The sequence below is a fragment of the Akebia trifoliata genome, chromosome 8, assembly GCF_017979445.1.
Source record: "Akebia trifoliata isolate Shusen 1 chromosome 8, ASM1797944v1, whole genome shotgun sequence".
NCBI lineage: Eukaryota > Viridiplantae > Streptophyta > Magnoliopsida > Ranunculales > Lardizabalaceae > Akebia > Akebia trifoliata.
In genome coordinates this window covers 27,637,840-27,652,665 of record NC_141382.1, presented here as the reverse complement: position 1 = coordinate 27,652,665, position 14,826 = coordinate 27,637,840, and the positions used below count along the sequence as shown (strand labels likewise).

Below are 14,826 nucleotides of genomic sequence, written 5' to 3'. Positions count from 1 at the left end.
GAAGTCTGACAACTTTTCCCGGTAATATTTCTTTGATGATGAATGGACCTCCCCAATTTGGTTTGAACTTCCCTCTAGGATCAAAGATAGGTTCCCGATTTTCTTTGAGTACTAAATCCCCGACTTGTAAGTGACGGGCCTTGATCTTTTTGTCAAATGCACGGGCGACTCTTGTTTGATAGGCCTACACGTGGTATAAAGCTCTTAGTCGTTTTTCTTCGTTCAAATTTAATTCTTCATACCCAATTATGAGCCTAGTCTGTTTCTAGCAATTGACTTTGCATCAACACCTTGAGATATGGAATTTTCCTTTCAATTAGTAAGACTGCTTTCATACCATACACTAGGGAATAGGGAGTGGTCCTAGTGGAAGATCTAATTGAAATGTGATATGCCCATAGCATGAATGATAACTTCTCTAATCAATCTTGATGCGATTAACACATTTTCCTGATGATTATTTTAAGTTTTTTTTTGTTGGCTGCTTCAACCTCTTCGTTAGTCTAAAAACGTAGAGAGATGATTTGTGATGCTGGATCTTGAACTTTGAATACAGAGTAATCCTCGACTTTGAAATGTGACCCATCATCAGAGACTAATTCCAAAGGTACCCTGTATTGACTTATGGCATTTGTTTTGATAAACTTTGCAACTTGAGATGAAATGAGGAAAACATTTGACATGTTTTGTAACATCTTTTTTGATTTTATTGGTATTTCCATTCCATCGAGTGAGTATCTATTCTATGTCAGATAACACTCAAGCTTGCACCTAACATATCCTCATCGGATCACACGCACAAGTCTTTTGAAATTTCTGAGTAAATTCATTATCCCATTGTGTTCCTCTAGGGATATGATGGTTTCTATTTGAATTTCTTGGGAATTTTTTATTCTGAGGTCAATGACCTTAGGGTTGAGCCCAATCATTATTTTCTTGTTCATGAAACAAATCTATCCTTGAAGTTAGATTGTTAGTTAATTCGTTAATGCGCTCGAGGTATTCAGAAATTTCTTTTATTCAAACGGGGAGACAGACGCCGTTCTAGACTTGGCAAACTAACTCGACTCAACAGGAAAAGAGTAGGCTCGATTTAAAGAAGACATGACCTTGCTAAAAAAAAAGGGACTCGAGCTAGCCCAAATGACTCATGAAAACTCAAGACTACCCACAACAGGTTTGATTAGGACTGAGGATTGAGACATTGCTTACAACTGGTACGAGCGAGGCACTGTGATCTTCAGGGAATAATTGTGTAATTTTAAAAAGTTTTGGGGTCATTTCTGACGATTGACTTTGTGCTGACATTTGTTCTAACTGACCAGATTTACAACCCTAACTAGACGCTGAACAATTGAGCTTAGGTACAATGATAACCTTTTAAACCCATCAAATGTAGATTATCAATTTCAGTGTTACCCCTTTAATAACATTTTAAATGAACCCTGAGATTTTATTGAATTCTGTGTACCAATTCATTCATGTAATGATTATTTAGAAGGAAAATAATTTAATTGCAATCTGGAAAATTATTGACAAATAATGTTTTCATTGAATAAAAACTTTTACAAATCTAATTATTTTTTTGCAAGTCATTTTCTTTTTAGAAAAATACATTTTAGTATTTTTTCAAAGTCCATGCAAAAAATAATTTTTTTGTAAAAATCTCTTTTTTTTAGAAAAAACATATTTCAGAAATTTTCTAAAGTCCATGCAAAAAAATAGATATTTTGTAAATCATTTTTCTTTTCTTTTTTTCTTTGGAAAAATATTTTCTTCTGAAAAATATTTTTTCTCTGAAAAATATTTTCTTTTGGAGAATATTTTAAAAAAAAATGGATTGAAGCCCGAATTTAGCAAAAAGTTTGAATACCATTTTGATTTGAATGGTCCGACCCATTATGATTGTTGGACCGAGATGGACTGGGTCATTATGAAAATAGATTCTTTATTAGGTTGGTGCACCCAGTAATATGATAGCCTTGAGCTAAATTAAACAAAAGTTTGATCTTTTGGGGACAAAACTGTAACTTCCTGATCTCAACATTTGTAAAGTCCATTTCCAATAAACAACCCGGGAACACCCACGATAAGTTCGAGTCGTGACCTATAGGAAGGTTTTCTAGACTCTAGGTTTACTATGTGCAATGCAATTCATCTGGCCACCCTTGTCCAAGTGCACCTATATACCTCTCGAGCGTACTCAATCAGACGGTACGTGATGACTTGATTGGATATACCGTATAGGTGATAATATAAAACTCCAACTTACTTCTCTGAAGTCAAAAGCAGCCAGTTTAATTCCCAGTTGAGAGGTGACACACAATGCTGAGCAAGGGCCCTCTTAAATACCTCTCATCTAGAATAAATGTAGTCTATCCCCCTTGTACAGTAGGTACAACGGGGCAAGATCTTGCTTAGGTACTGATTTTGACCAAGAAGTGCAATTGGTGAACTTGGATTACCTTTGATATATCGTATAGGTACGAGTCCAGGGTTGTAGTTTTCATAAATGGTTTAGCATCCCACGAGGGGACCGACCACGTACTAGTACTACATTGGCAATTGGGACATGTGACTGTGTGACTTACAATAGGTCAAAGGCTTAGGTCGCTCCAGCCTGGGTGCATCGATATACCTTTCAGAGTCACTTGATCAGACGGTACTGATGTCTCAGTTTAATATACCCTAAGGTACATGACTGGAGTTATGATTTTCATGAATGACATCGTATCTCCGAAGAGACTGGGCCATGCACTAGTGCCACATTGGCTATAAGGGACATGCAAGCATGCAAAGTGATAAACGTGCTAGTGGTGTGTGCAAAACAGGGTGGGGTGTGCCCGGGTCATTTTCAAACAAATTGGCCCATAGGCTTGATCATATTATCATAACATGGGTACTATAGAAATATTAATCAGGATAATACAAAAACCCATCGTATCAAAATTAAGATCAAAATGAGTACAGCAAACATATATTCTAATTAAGATCATAACATATTAGATAGGCAATCATCACAAAGACTAATAATTAGATCTGATTATTGAAACAAGCGCACAATTTTTAATCCAAATCCAAAAGAAAGATTTTTTTATGGTCCAATCAATGATCACTTTTGGTGACTCCAAACAAATTGGAATTTCAATGAATATTGAATTGAGGGTAGAACGATAGTGGTGGAGATAGGGAGTGAAAACTCCCCCCTTTTTTTTAAAGAAAGGGAAAATTCTTTTTTTTTATTATTATATATATTTCCATATGGTGAGCTCATCGATAATCAAATACCATAGCCTTTTTAGATTTGATAGAAAAATTTGGATCCAAATGTGAAATTCACATTTTTTACTTTGATCCAATGTTTGAAAATGAGTGACTATGAAATCAAATTTTAAATCGAGATTCAAAATGAAAATCAATTTTTAAAAATTTTCTCAAAATTTTTTTTAGAAAAAAAAAAATTCTTAGAATTTCATCTGTCACAAGTACATGGCATTGGATCACACTCTTGGATGCTACTGTAGACACCCCATTTTTGCATCCGCCTGATTAATCAACTCGTCAACCCGATCGCAATGATTCCCAATGATGGATGTGTATTCCATTACTTTATTTTGTTACTAGATGTGTTTCAGAATCCGGATGAGGTATCTCAAACTAACAAAACCTTAGAAATCAGGCTACGCTAGGAAAATATGACTCCAGAAACATAGAAATCATCATTTTTTAGACAAAAAGAAGCTTCACGATAAAAATCACTAAAAAACTATCAAATTACCAAAATACCCCTAACATCAAAACAACCCTAGAGCCTACATTACGCTTAGGAAAACCTTTCAAACACATAAAACAACAAATTGAAATCAAATAAATCATTTTGTCAATTTTAACAGAATTTGACAAAATTACGAAAATGCCCCTCATTAAGTTCATGACTATTTCACACAAAAAATTTCATAAATGACACAAACTAATATTTCCATTTGATTCCTTACAAAAAATCGATTCTAAAACATCCTAAAACATTAAAAACCGACTTAAAACATGAAAAGTCCTCTCCGGGGACAAAACAGTAATTTCACAATTTTCATAATTAAAAATTTTGAAATTAATAAATAAAACATTAAATAATTAAAGTGAAACATTAAGGAAATTAATTTAAAATTTTGAACCTGAAAAAATGATCAATCGGACTTTCGGGTAAAATTGTTGAGGGTTCGTGGGATATTTCTTTAAGGACCCCTCCATTTGGGGGTCCAAAGAATTAAATATATTTTAGAGGGGGATCTCCAAAAATCAAAAGTCAATTAAGCAAGACTGGAGTTAAGGTATTAAAGTCAATCAAGTAAAACTGAAGTCAAAATTAAAGTCAATCAAGTAAGACTGAAGTCAATATATTAAAAGTCAATCAATTAAGACTAAAGTCAAAATATTAAAAGTCAATCAAATAAGACCAAAAGTCATAATAGAACTCTAATTAAATAATAACTCTATCTAATAGAGTTCTAACTTAAAAACAATTCTACTTAAAACAATTTAATTAAAACACAATTCTACCTAAAATAAGTCTAACTAAAACACAACTCTAATTAAAAGATCTCTAATTAAACACTAACTCTATGCAAATCAACCCCTAAAAACATCTATAAATAGAGGTGCTCACACCCTATTTTCGTATCAAATCATAAACCCTAGGAGAAGTAGGTCTAGAAGCTGCCCTAGCCCCCCCATAAACCCTAGTTTTGGAGTCCCAACTCCTTACCTAACATCGCTCCTTCAATTTTAGTCTAGAAAACACCTAAAATCCCTCCAAAAACATCCCCAAATCCGCAACAAACTTGAAGAGTTTAGATTCAAAAACAAGGAGATACCTTGATCTAGGAGATCCGAAGTCAAATCCGGAGATAGAACGAAGCAAGGGAGTACAGTACAAAGAGTTCTTTTTGTCAGATCTGAGGGAGCAAAATCCTTGCTATCGGAAAGGTATCAGTTTTTTTTTTATTATTTTTATTTCTATCTAGGTTTTTAGCAATGTGATTTACTTGGAAAGTTAGTAGAAACCGGCTTTGGCCGGGTGGGATTGGTGCCTAACACCTTCCAACCCCGTAACGTAATCCCCGGACTCTTTTTTCTTTCGTAGATTAGTTTGTCTTTTTTAGAGTCAGTTTGGTTCCTAGACCTTAACAACTAGGTGGCGACTCCCAAACCTCAAGGGTCAAAAGCGGATCCGCACACCCCACAGATCGAGGGCGCTTTCAGTGGCGACTCTGCTGGGGACTATTGAGGATCAAACTTGAAAAACTCCAAGTATGGAAGCATTGCCAAGATGACCTAGTTTTTTTTATTTAGTTGGATTTATTTTATTTATTTTTTCTCTTTATTTTTTTTTTATCTTGATTTTAGATGATTTTGGGTATTGCATTTTTTTTCCAATTAAGGATCACTTTTTGATGACTCCTAAATAATGAAAGATTCAAATTAACCTATGAAAATGATAGAATGATGGAGGTTGGACAGAAATATTAAAACGTTTTTAGAGAATATTCTAGCAAGAATTAAGTCTGGGAGCCTTTAATAAAATATAGATCTCGTCGAGTAGATTAATTTAGAATCTGATTTCACTCAATTTCGTTATCGGAAGCCTTAGATATCATCGATGCAAGTTCAATCTGTAAATCTGAAATTATTTCTGAATGAAAGTTGGGACAGCAACGTTAAAACTTTTTTATAGAATATTCTAGTGAGAACTAAGTCTAGGAAACTATTAATAAAACGTAGATCTCGTCGATTAGATTAATTTAGAATCTGAGTTCACTCAATTTCGTTATCGAAAGCCTTAGATATCATCGATGCAAGTTCAATCTGTAAATTTGGAATTATTTCTGAATGAAAGTTGGGACAGCAACGTTAAATTTTTTTTTACAGAATATTATAGTGAGAATTAAGTCTGGGAACCTCTTAGTAAAATGTAGATCTCGTCGAGTAGATTAATTTAGAATCTGAGTTCACTCAATTTCGTTATCGAAAGCCTTAGATATCATCGATGCAAGTTCAATCTGTAAATCTGGAATTATTTCTGAATGAAAGTTGGGACAGCAACGTTAAAACTTTTTTACAAAACATTCTGGTGAGAATTAAGTCTAGGCACCTATTAATAAAATGTAGATCTCATCGAGTAGATTAATTTAGAACTTGAGTTCACTCGATTTCGTTATCGGGAGCCTTAGATATCATCGATGCAAGTTCAGATTGTATTTTCCTAATTTACAGAAAATCTGAATTTATCTAATGTTGGCACAATTAATGTTCTTGAGAGTGAGCTCATCTCAACCATTGTCATTCTATCATCAATGTAACACCTATTGGAATCTCGATTTATTTTGGATCACCCAAAAGTGATCATTGATTGGACCTTAAAAATTATAAAAATTATGCCTATTGCAATGTTTGTTTGATCATTATCATATGCCATATTTATTTATTAATTTATCATGATTTTGCTTGAAATACATGATTGATGTTGATCGTAATGTTAATGTGCTTATGTGATGGGAATAATGTGATCTTAATTGAATATTCATATGATTTGAATGATTTTGGTTTTGATTAAATGTATGATTGGTTTGATTGGATCCATGGGCCCATTTGTTTGAAAAAGGTCCCGGGCACACCCCACCCTGTTTTGCACACCACATGCACGTTTACTATTTTACTCACTTACACGTCCCATTTAGCCAACGTGGCACTAGTGCGTGGCCCGGTCTCTTCGGAGATGCGACGTCATTCATGAAACCCACAACTCCAGTCACGTACCTTAGGGTATATCAAACTGGGGGCATCAATACCATCTGATCAGGTGATTTTGATAAGTATGTTGATGCACCCAGGCTGGAGCGACCTGAGCCTTTGACCTATTGTAAGCCACACAGTCACATGTCCCGATTGCCAACGTAGTACTAATACGTGGTCGGTCCCCTCGTGGGATGCCAAACCATTTATGAAAGCTACAACTCTTGACTCGTACCCGTAGGTATAAAAGATAGTCTAAGTATATCAATTGTACTTCTTGGTCAAAACCGGTGCCTGAGCAAGATCTTGCCCTGTTGTACCCTAATGTACGAGGGGGATAGACTACGTCTATTCTAGACGAGAGGTGTTTAAGTGGGCCCTTGCTCAGCATTGTGCGCCATCTCTTAACTTGAGATCGAACTGGCTGTTTTTGGCTTCAGAGAAGTGAATTGAGGTTTTAGATTATCACCTATACGGTATATCAAACCAAGTCACTACGTATCGAAAGGTATATAGGTGTGCTTGGGCAAGGGTGGCTAGATAAAAATGCATTGCACGTAGTAAACCTAGAGTCTAGAAGCCTTCCTATAGGTTACGACCCGAATTGACTATGGGTGTTCCTGGGTTGCTTTATTCAATCCACCAACAGGTAGGTGGGCAGACCGATCCAGAATAATCAAACAAAACCCGTAATATCGGTCCTATCCAACCGGTGAAATGTACTGATTAATTTGAACCACTTAAACCAGTTTACCCAATGGACAAATGGATCAAACTGATCAATACCAAATCAGTTGGACTAATTGGTTTCACTTTTAAAGATCCAGACCACTTTATCTAGAAAGATTCGATCTTAAGATCAAATTAATTTATCTGATTAAAGGTTCAATCCCAATCAGGGGTAGACCCGCATCTAACCTTTCTCACTTTCTTGGTCACTTTAGACTTATGGTGCATTTGATTTGATATTTTCATCGGACTTGGGCTATTTTATATCGAAACTTTGATCATGTGGATAAGAGTCAAACCTTCAGAATCGATGGTTAATCTTAGGTGTCCCTAAACGTTCTAAATCCTCATCTGTGTCATTTTGGGTCATTCAAAAGAATCGTCTAGTCCAAGTACCAATGTCAAGTCTAAGTAGTCCATCCACCCAGAAGGACCTTCTCCCTTTGTAGATAATTGTCCCTAAGTTTTCTTTGAGTTTCAATCCAGTTTTTGTCAGTCTTTAAATCCAGTTATTTGTCTCAGTTACGTTAGTCTTTCTTCAACTTTCAAATTTTAGTCGAGTTTGTCACTCTATGTTTTTTCAATTCCAATAAAATATAGAAGCTTATGATTATCATGCGTGTAATAATGATTTGAACATACAATCTAACATGAGAAATGACTTAAAGCTCACTAATCAAATTTGATAAATATTTGAATTAAAGAGTACACTCAAGAAGTGCAAATTGGTGATATATTATCCTCAGGAGAACATGAGAGAGTAGTAAACTTACTTGAGAAATTCAACAATGTTTGTTGCATGATCTCATAAGGATATATGGATGGATTGTATAAAAATATAGATCAAGACATAAAGTCGAGTGATTTCAAAGTCAAAGATTATTGGTCAAAAATGATATAGTTGAAAGCATCGACAAAGACACTAAGACTTACAAGTGGATCTACCAGGTTTCTCACTCAAAAGAGGAGAATTTTCATTCATAAGATAATAAAAGATTTTCTCGAAGTTTTAGAGTTAGAAAATTCAATCATACTCGATTTCACAAAAGAAGACTGAAGAATATTCATTCTCAAAAGAAGACCTTGCTCGACAGAGCAATTTAGATATCGAATTCCTGAAACTTTGACCAAGTCAAGCAGCATTCACCAAAGGAGGCCTTCTTTGGTCGAACCATTTTCCTGTCTTACCAAGAAAAAGAAAACCTTCTTTAGCCCCTTGCAGCCTCTAAAAAAATCAAATAGCCTATTTCTTTCTAAACCACACCAACCAACCTTGGGAGGGAATCTTATTATGAACTACGTTTTGACTTGATCCCAAAAGGTAAAAAAAAATATTTGGGGTACGTAGGCAACCTGAGAAGTTACTTCAGGCCCGGTCATTAAAAGAAAAATGTATTCTCTTAAGGAAAGTGTCATCGAAAAGAAAAATCTACTATTGAAATGTTCAAAAGAAAATAATGCCAAACTAAGGGCATTAGAAAAAAGAATCAAAAGAATTGATAAAAAGAAAAGAATGCCAAGCTAGGGGCATTTAGAAAAAAAATCAAAATAATTGATAGAAAAGAGAAAATATCAAACTAGGGGCATTTTGGGAAGTTGAGCCTTATATCTTTTCTTTCTAAACCATATCCTAAGCCCACCTATTAAGTCCTCCTGAAGGCTAATTGACTCGGTTAAGGTGCAGGGAACTGAGAAGTTGTCGAGTTGGTTATACAAGATCATCAAGAAAAAAAAAAGAAGCCCGCTAAGTTGAAAACCTGAAAAGGCGGCTTAGGCAAAATTTAGGGCATAACCATAAAAAAGAAAGCCTGCTAGGTTGAAAACCTGAAAAGGCGACCTAGGCAAAAATCAAGGCATCATCAGAAAAGAAAAACAAAGTCCGCTAGATTGAAAACCTAAACAGGCGATCTAGGCAAAAATTAGGGCATCATCAAATTGGAGGAAAGGTCCCGTCAAGAAGAAAAATTCAGAAGGAAGTTTGTGCAGAAACTGCAGAACCATTCAAGTCACGATATTTGTCTTTTAGCTAAGAGCTCACATCCGACAAAGACAATATTGAAGTCGAAAAAATCAGAAGTCATCTTGAACATTGTAGGATCTTCAAAAGTATGTTTACTTGTTCAAGTGTTCGCTAATGGAAGATGTAGAATCATCAACCACTTTGAAGAGGAAGATCTTTTATTCTAATATTTATCAATATTTTTTAAGTCTAGCTCAAGCATTTTTCAAAAGAAATTCGAAAGAAAATGATCAATTCTTTATTGCACATATGATAATCTTAAGAGTCTTAAATTTAAGAGAATGTCAGTTCTTCTATCTATCATACATCAGAGTTCATATTTTTCAAGCGTAATCCATTCCATCAGTCTCGTAGTCAAGTTCCAGTTAAAGCCAACCTTGAAACTAGGGGCATTTTTGAAGGTCATTTAATTCCAAAATTTTTGTTCTTAATTACATGATAAAAAGAAAATCATACAAAATTTTAAAAGTCTGGCGAAGCCCAATGATAATTACGAATCCATATACATGATAAGCCAATAAAGGCCTGATCTTTCAAACTTTGAGCTCGATTTTGAATCATAGAATGAATTAATAGGATTGTTTAAGTTCTTATAAATCTAAGCTCGAGAAACGTGGCTTAGTAAGTTCGAGTCCGAGAAACGAGACTCCAACTTTTTGAATCATAGAATGAATGGGCTTGTTGAAGTGCCTATAAACCTAAATTCGAGTACGAGAAACGAGACTCCAACTTTTTGAATCATAGAATGAGTGGGCTTGTTGAAGTGCTTATAAACATAAGTTCGAGTCCGAGAAATGAGACTCCAACTTTTTGAATCCTAGATGAATAGGCTTTTTGAAGTGCCTATAAACCTAAGTTTGAGTCCGAGAAACGAAACCCCAACTTTTTGAATCATAGAATGAATAGGCTTTTTGAAGTGCCTATAAACCTAAGTTTGAGTCCGAGAAACGAAACTCCAACTTTTTGAATCATAGAATGAATAGGCTTTTTGAAGTGCCTATAAACCCAAGTTCGAGTTCGAGAAACGAAACTCCAACTTTTTGAATCATAAAATGAATAGGCTTTTTGAAGTGCCTACAAACTTAAGTTCAAGTCCGAGAAATGAGACTCCAACTTTTTGAATCATAGAATGAATAGGCTTTTTGAAGTGCCTACAAACCTAAGTTCGAGTCTGAGAAACGAGACTCCAACTATTTGAATCATAGAATGAATAGGCTTTTCGAAGTGCCTATAAACCTAAGTTCGAGCCCGAGAAACGAAACGCCAACCTTTTGAATCATAGAATGAGTAGGCTTTTGGAAGTGCTTACAAACCTAAGTGCGAGTCCGAGAAACGAGACTCTAACTTTTTGCATCATAGAATGAGTAGGTTTTTTGAAGTGCCTACAAAACTAGGTTCGAGTGCGAGAAGCGAAACTACAATTTTAATAGGATTGTTTAAGTTCCTCTAAACCTTAGTCGGAGTTCGAGAAACGAGACTCCAGCTTTGTTTGAATCATATTGAATTAACAAGATTATTTAAGTCCTTTAGCCCGAGAAGCGTGGTTACAATAAGTTCGAATTCGATAAATGAAACTCATTTTTTCGAACTCTCAAAAAGAATTTCAAATGGGATTTAATGAAGTTCCTACAATGTTATGACTCCAATTACCACATTGTTAAACCTTGCCATGATTGTTTTCATTGCATAAGTGCATCTCAATTTTGAATCATTATTGTCAGTGAGAGAAGATCTCTAGGACCTGACACATTTTTACTCAGTAAGCATCACACCATTGCACAATGTGTACTTTTACATTAGTCAGGGAGAATTTTCTAAAATTCGAGGATCTGACACTGTTAGTGAGAGCTCACACTCAAGGACCTGACAATCTTTTAATTCGGGGAGAGCTTTACCCTCAAGGATCCGAACACCGACGAATTGCTAAATCAGGCTGCAAAATGAACTGTCATTAGCTTTGGCATTCGGATATCGCACTATCTACCAAAATAGATTTGCTATCTAGTTTGCTTCAACCCTCTGCCAAAGAGGGACATCTGTAGACACCCCATTTTTGCATCCGCCTGATTAATCAACTCGTCAACCCGATCGCAATGATTCCCAATGATGGATGTGTATTCCATTACTTTATTTTATTACTAGATGTGTTTCAGAAATCCGGATGAGGTATCTCAAACTAACAAAACTTTAGAAACCACGCTACGCTAGGAAAATACGACTCCAGAAACATAGAAATCATCATATTTCAGACAAAAAGAAGCTTCACGATAAAAATCACTAAAAAATTATCAAATTACCAAAATAGCCCTAACATCAAAACAACCCTAGAGCCTACATTATGCCTAGGAAAACCTTTCAAATACATAAAACAACAAATTAAAATCAAATAAATCATTTCGCCAATTTTAACAGAATTTGACAAAATTACGAAAATGCCCCTCATTAAGTTCATGACTATTTCACAGAAAAAATTTCATAAATGACACAAATTAATATTTCCATTTGATTCCTCACAAAAAATTGATTCTAAAACATACTAGAACATTAAAAATCGACTTAAAACATGAAAAGTCCTCTCCGGGGGCAAAATAGTAATTTCACAATTTTCATAATTGAAAATTTCGAAATTAATAAATAAAATATTAAATAATTAAAGTGAAACATTAATGAAATTAATTTAAAATTTTGAACCTGAAAAAATCGATCAATCGGACTTTCGGGTAAAATTGTTGAGGGTTCGTGGGATATTTCTTTAAGGACCCCTCCATTTGGGGGTCCAAAGAATTAAATATATTTTAGAGGGGGATCTCCAAAAATTAAAAGTCAATCAAGCAAGACTGAAGTCAAGGTATTAAAGTCAATCAAGTAAAACTGAAGTCAAAATTAAAGTCAATCAAGCAAGACTGAAGTCAAGATATTAAAAGTCAATCAATTAAGACTAAAGTCAAAATATTAAAAGTCAATCAAATAAGACCAAAAGTCATAATAGAACTCTAATTAAATAATAACTCTATCTAATAGAGTTCTAACTTAAAAACAATTCTACCTAAAACAATTTTAATTAAAACACAATTCTACCTAAAATAAGTCTAACTAAAACATAACTCTAATTAAAAGATCTCTAATTAAACACTAACTCTATCCAAATCAACTCCTAAAAACATCTATAAATAGAGGTGCTCACACCCTATTTTCGTATCAAATCATAAACCCTAGGAGAAGTAGTTGTAGAAGCTGCGCTAGCCCCCTAGTTTTGGAGCCCCAACTCCTTACCTAACATCGCTCCTTCAATTTTAGTCTAGAAAACACCTAAAATCCCTCCAAAAACATCCCCAAATCCGCAACAAACTTGAAGAGTTCAGATTCAAAAACAAGGAGATACCTTGATCTAGGAGATCCGAAGTCAAATCCGGAGACAGAACGAAGCACGGGAGTACAGTACAAAGAGTTCTTTTTGTCAGATCTGAGGGAGCAAAATCCTTGCTATCGGAAAGATATCAGTTTTTATTTTTATTTTTATTTTTATTTCTATCTAGGTTTTTAGCAATGTGATTTACTTGGAAAGTTAGTAGAGACCGGCTTTGGCCGGGCGGGGTTGGTGCCTAACACCTTCCAACCCCGTAACGTAATCCCCGGACTCTTTTTCTCTTTCGTAGATTAGTTTGCCCTTTTTTTAGAGTCAGTTTGGTTCCTAGACCTTAACAACTAGGTGGCGACTCCCAAACCTCAAGGGTCAAAAGCGGATCCGCGCACCCCGCGGATCGAGGGCGCTTTCAGCCACATGGCGAGATAAATGACTGTTAGTAAGAAAAGAACTTAGTAGGCTAGTAAGACTAGTCCATTCCCCTTTTTTTTTAAAAAAAAATTTGTAAAACGAAAAACAAAAAATAAAAAAATAAAAAAAAACAAATGTTGCTGAAAAATGATGAATCCAATAAGTACTGGCTGTGATTCGAAACCAAAACTTTTGAAACAGATCACTTGAGTTCCTTACTAGAGAATATAAATTGCAAAAATGATAGAATCTGTGCGGCAATGAATGAGTACATTGTATGATTAAGCTTCCAATGTCCCAATTCATGAGCAATAGTAGCAACAACTTCATCCTCGTTATTGCACTGTTGAATCAATGTGTCATAAAGGACTATACGCTTATTGTTGAAAAATCCATACATATAAGCCTTGTAGAGCCATTGACAACAAAAAGCTTCTTTAAAGGAAACTTTAAGGAGGAAGCAAGATTCTCAATTTTGTGTTTGAGTTGTCCTTCAGGAACAGGAGTGAACTTATTGAAAAGTGGAGCTATTAGAATCAGATATAGCGTCATCATTGTAATGGACAAAACAAATGTAAACGTCCATAAGTAGATGGGAAAGTAAGGACCTCCTTTCTATACTATTACAATGATTGCAGCCACAATTGGTGATCCAAATAAGATAGAGAGACAGACTCCTTTGAACATGTCCATAAAGAAAATCCATATTGTTTTTTTTTTTGTTGAAACCATGGCGGGCCTCAATCACAAAAGTTGAGTACAATGAGAATGGAAAGTCAATAATCTGCGACCAAATCATAGCTCTTGCTAAGTACACAAGGGTGTGAATTATTTCATTATCTGTTTCAAGGCCAATATACATCAGAAAGTCCCTTGATTTCTTCCAAAACCAAAGTAACACACCAAATAATAGAATTGTTGTGTTCGTCAGGACTATTATTGCTTCATGAATAAAGTATAAATGGCTTTTATCAAGGCTATAAGCTCGAGACCTCTCAAACTTTTCTTGACTAACTACTCCTTCTAAAGGCTTAGGTAGCTTTGGGTGTTTGAGAGCAAGATGTTTTTGAAAATCGAGATAAGTCTCGAAAATATACATCAAGATCATAATGCCCACTACAACTTCCATGTACAGAAATGCCATTGGAGATGACTCAAAGGTGCACAGAGAGAGAGAGAGAGAGATATGAATGAGGAAGGAGAAAGTTTTTTTTTCTTGCTGTTTTTTCGTCTTCTTTCTCATTGGAGAAGAAGATAGAAATAAGAAAATACGTTTTTGCTATGGCACCCCCCCAAAAAAATATATTTTTTATGATTTGTTTTTATGATATTTTTCTTAGAATCCTCTCCTCTTCACAAATAACATTAAAAAAGGCAATTTTTTTTATTTCTTAGCGCATCACTCACACATAATTTATTTGAGAAGAAGATGAAAAATAAAAAATCGTTTTCTACTAATGGCACACCACGCATAAAAATAATTTATTTTTTGAATTTTTTTCTTGGAATCCTT

General features: G+C 34.8%; 1 pseudogene; it reads right to left on the bottom strand.

Moving 5' to 3' along the window:
• Nucleotides 1-6,190: 6,190 nt before the first annotated feature.
• Nucleotides 6,191-14,457, bottom strand: LOC147396450 (CAAX prenyl protease 1 homolog; annotated as a pseudogene).
• Between the last annotated feature and the right edge of the window lie 369 nt (nt 14,458-14,826).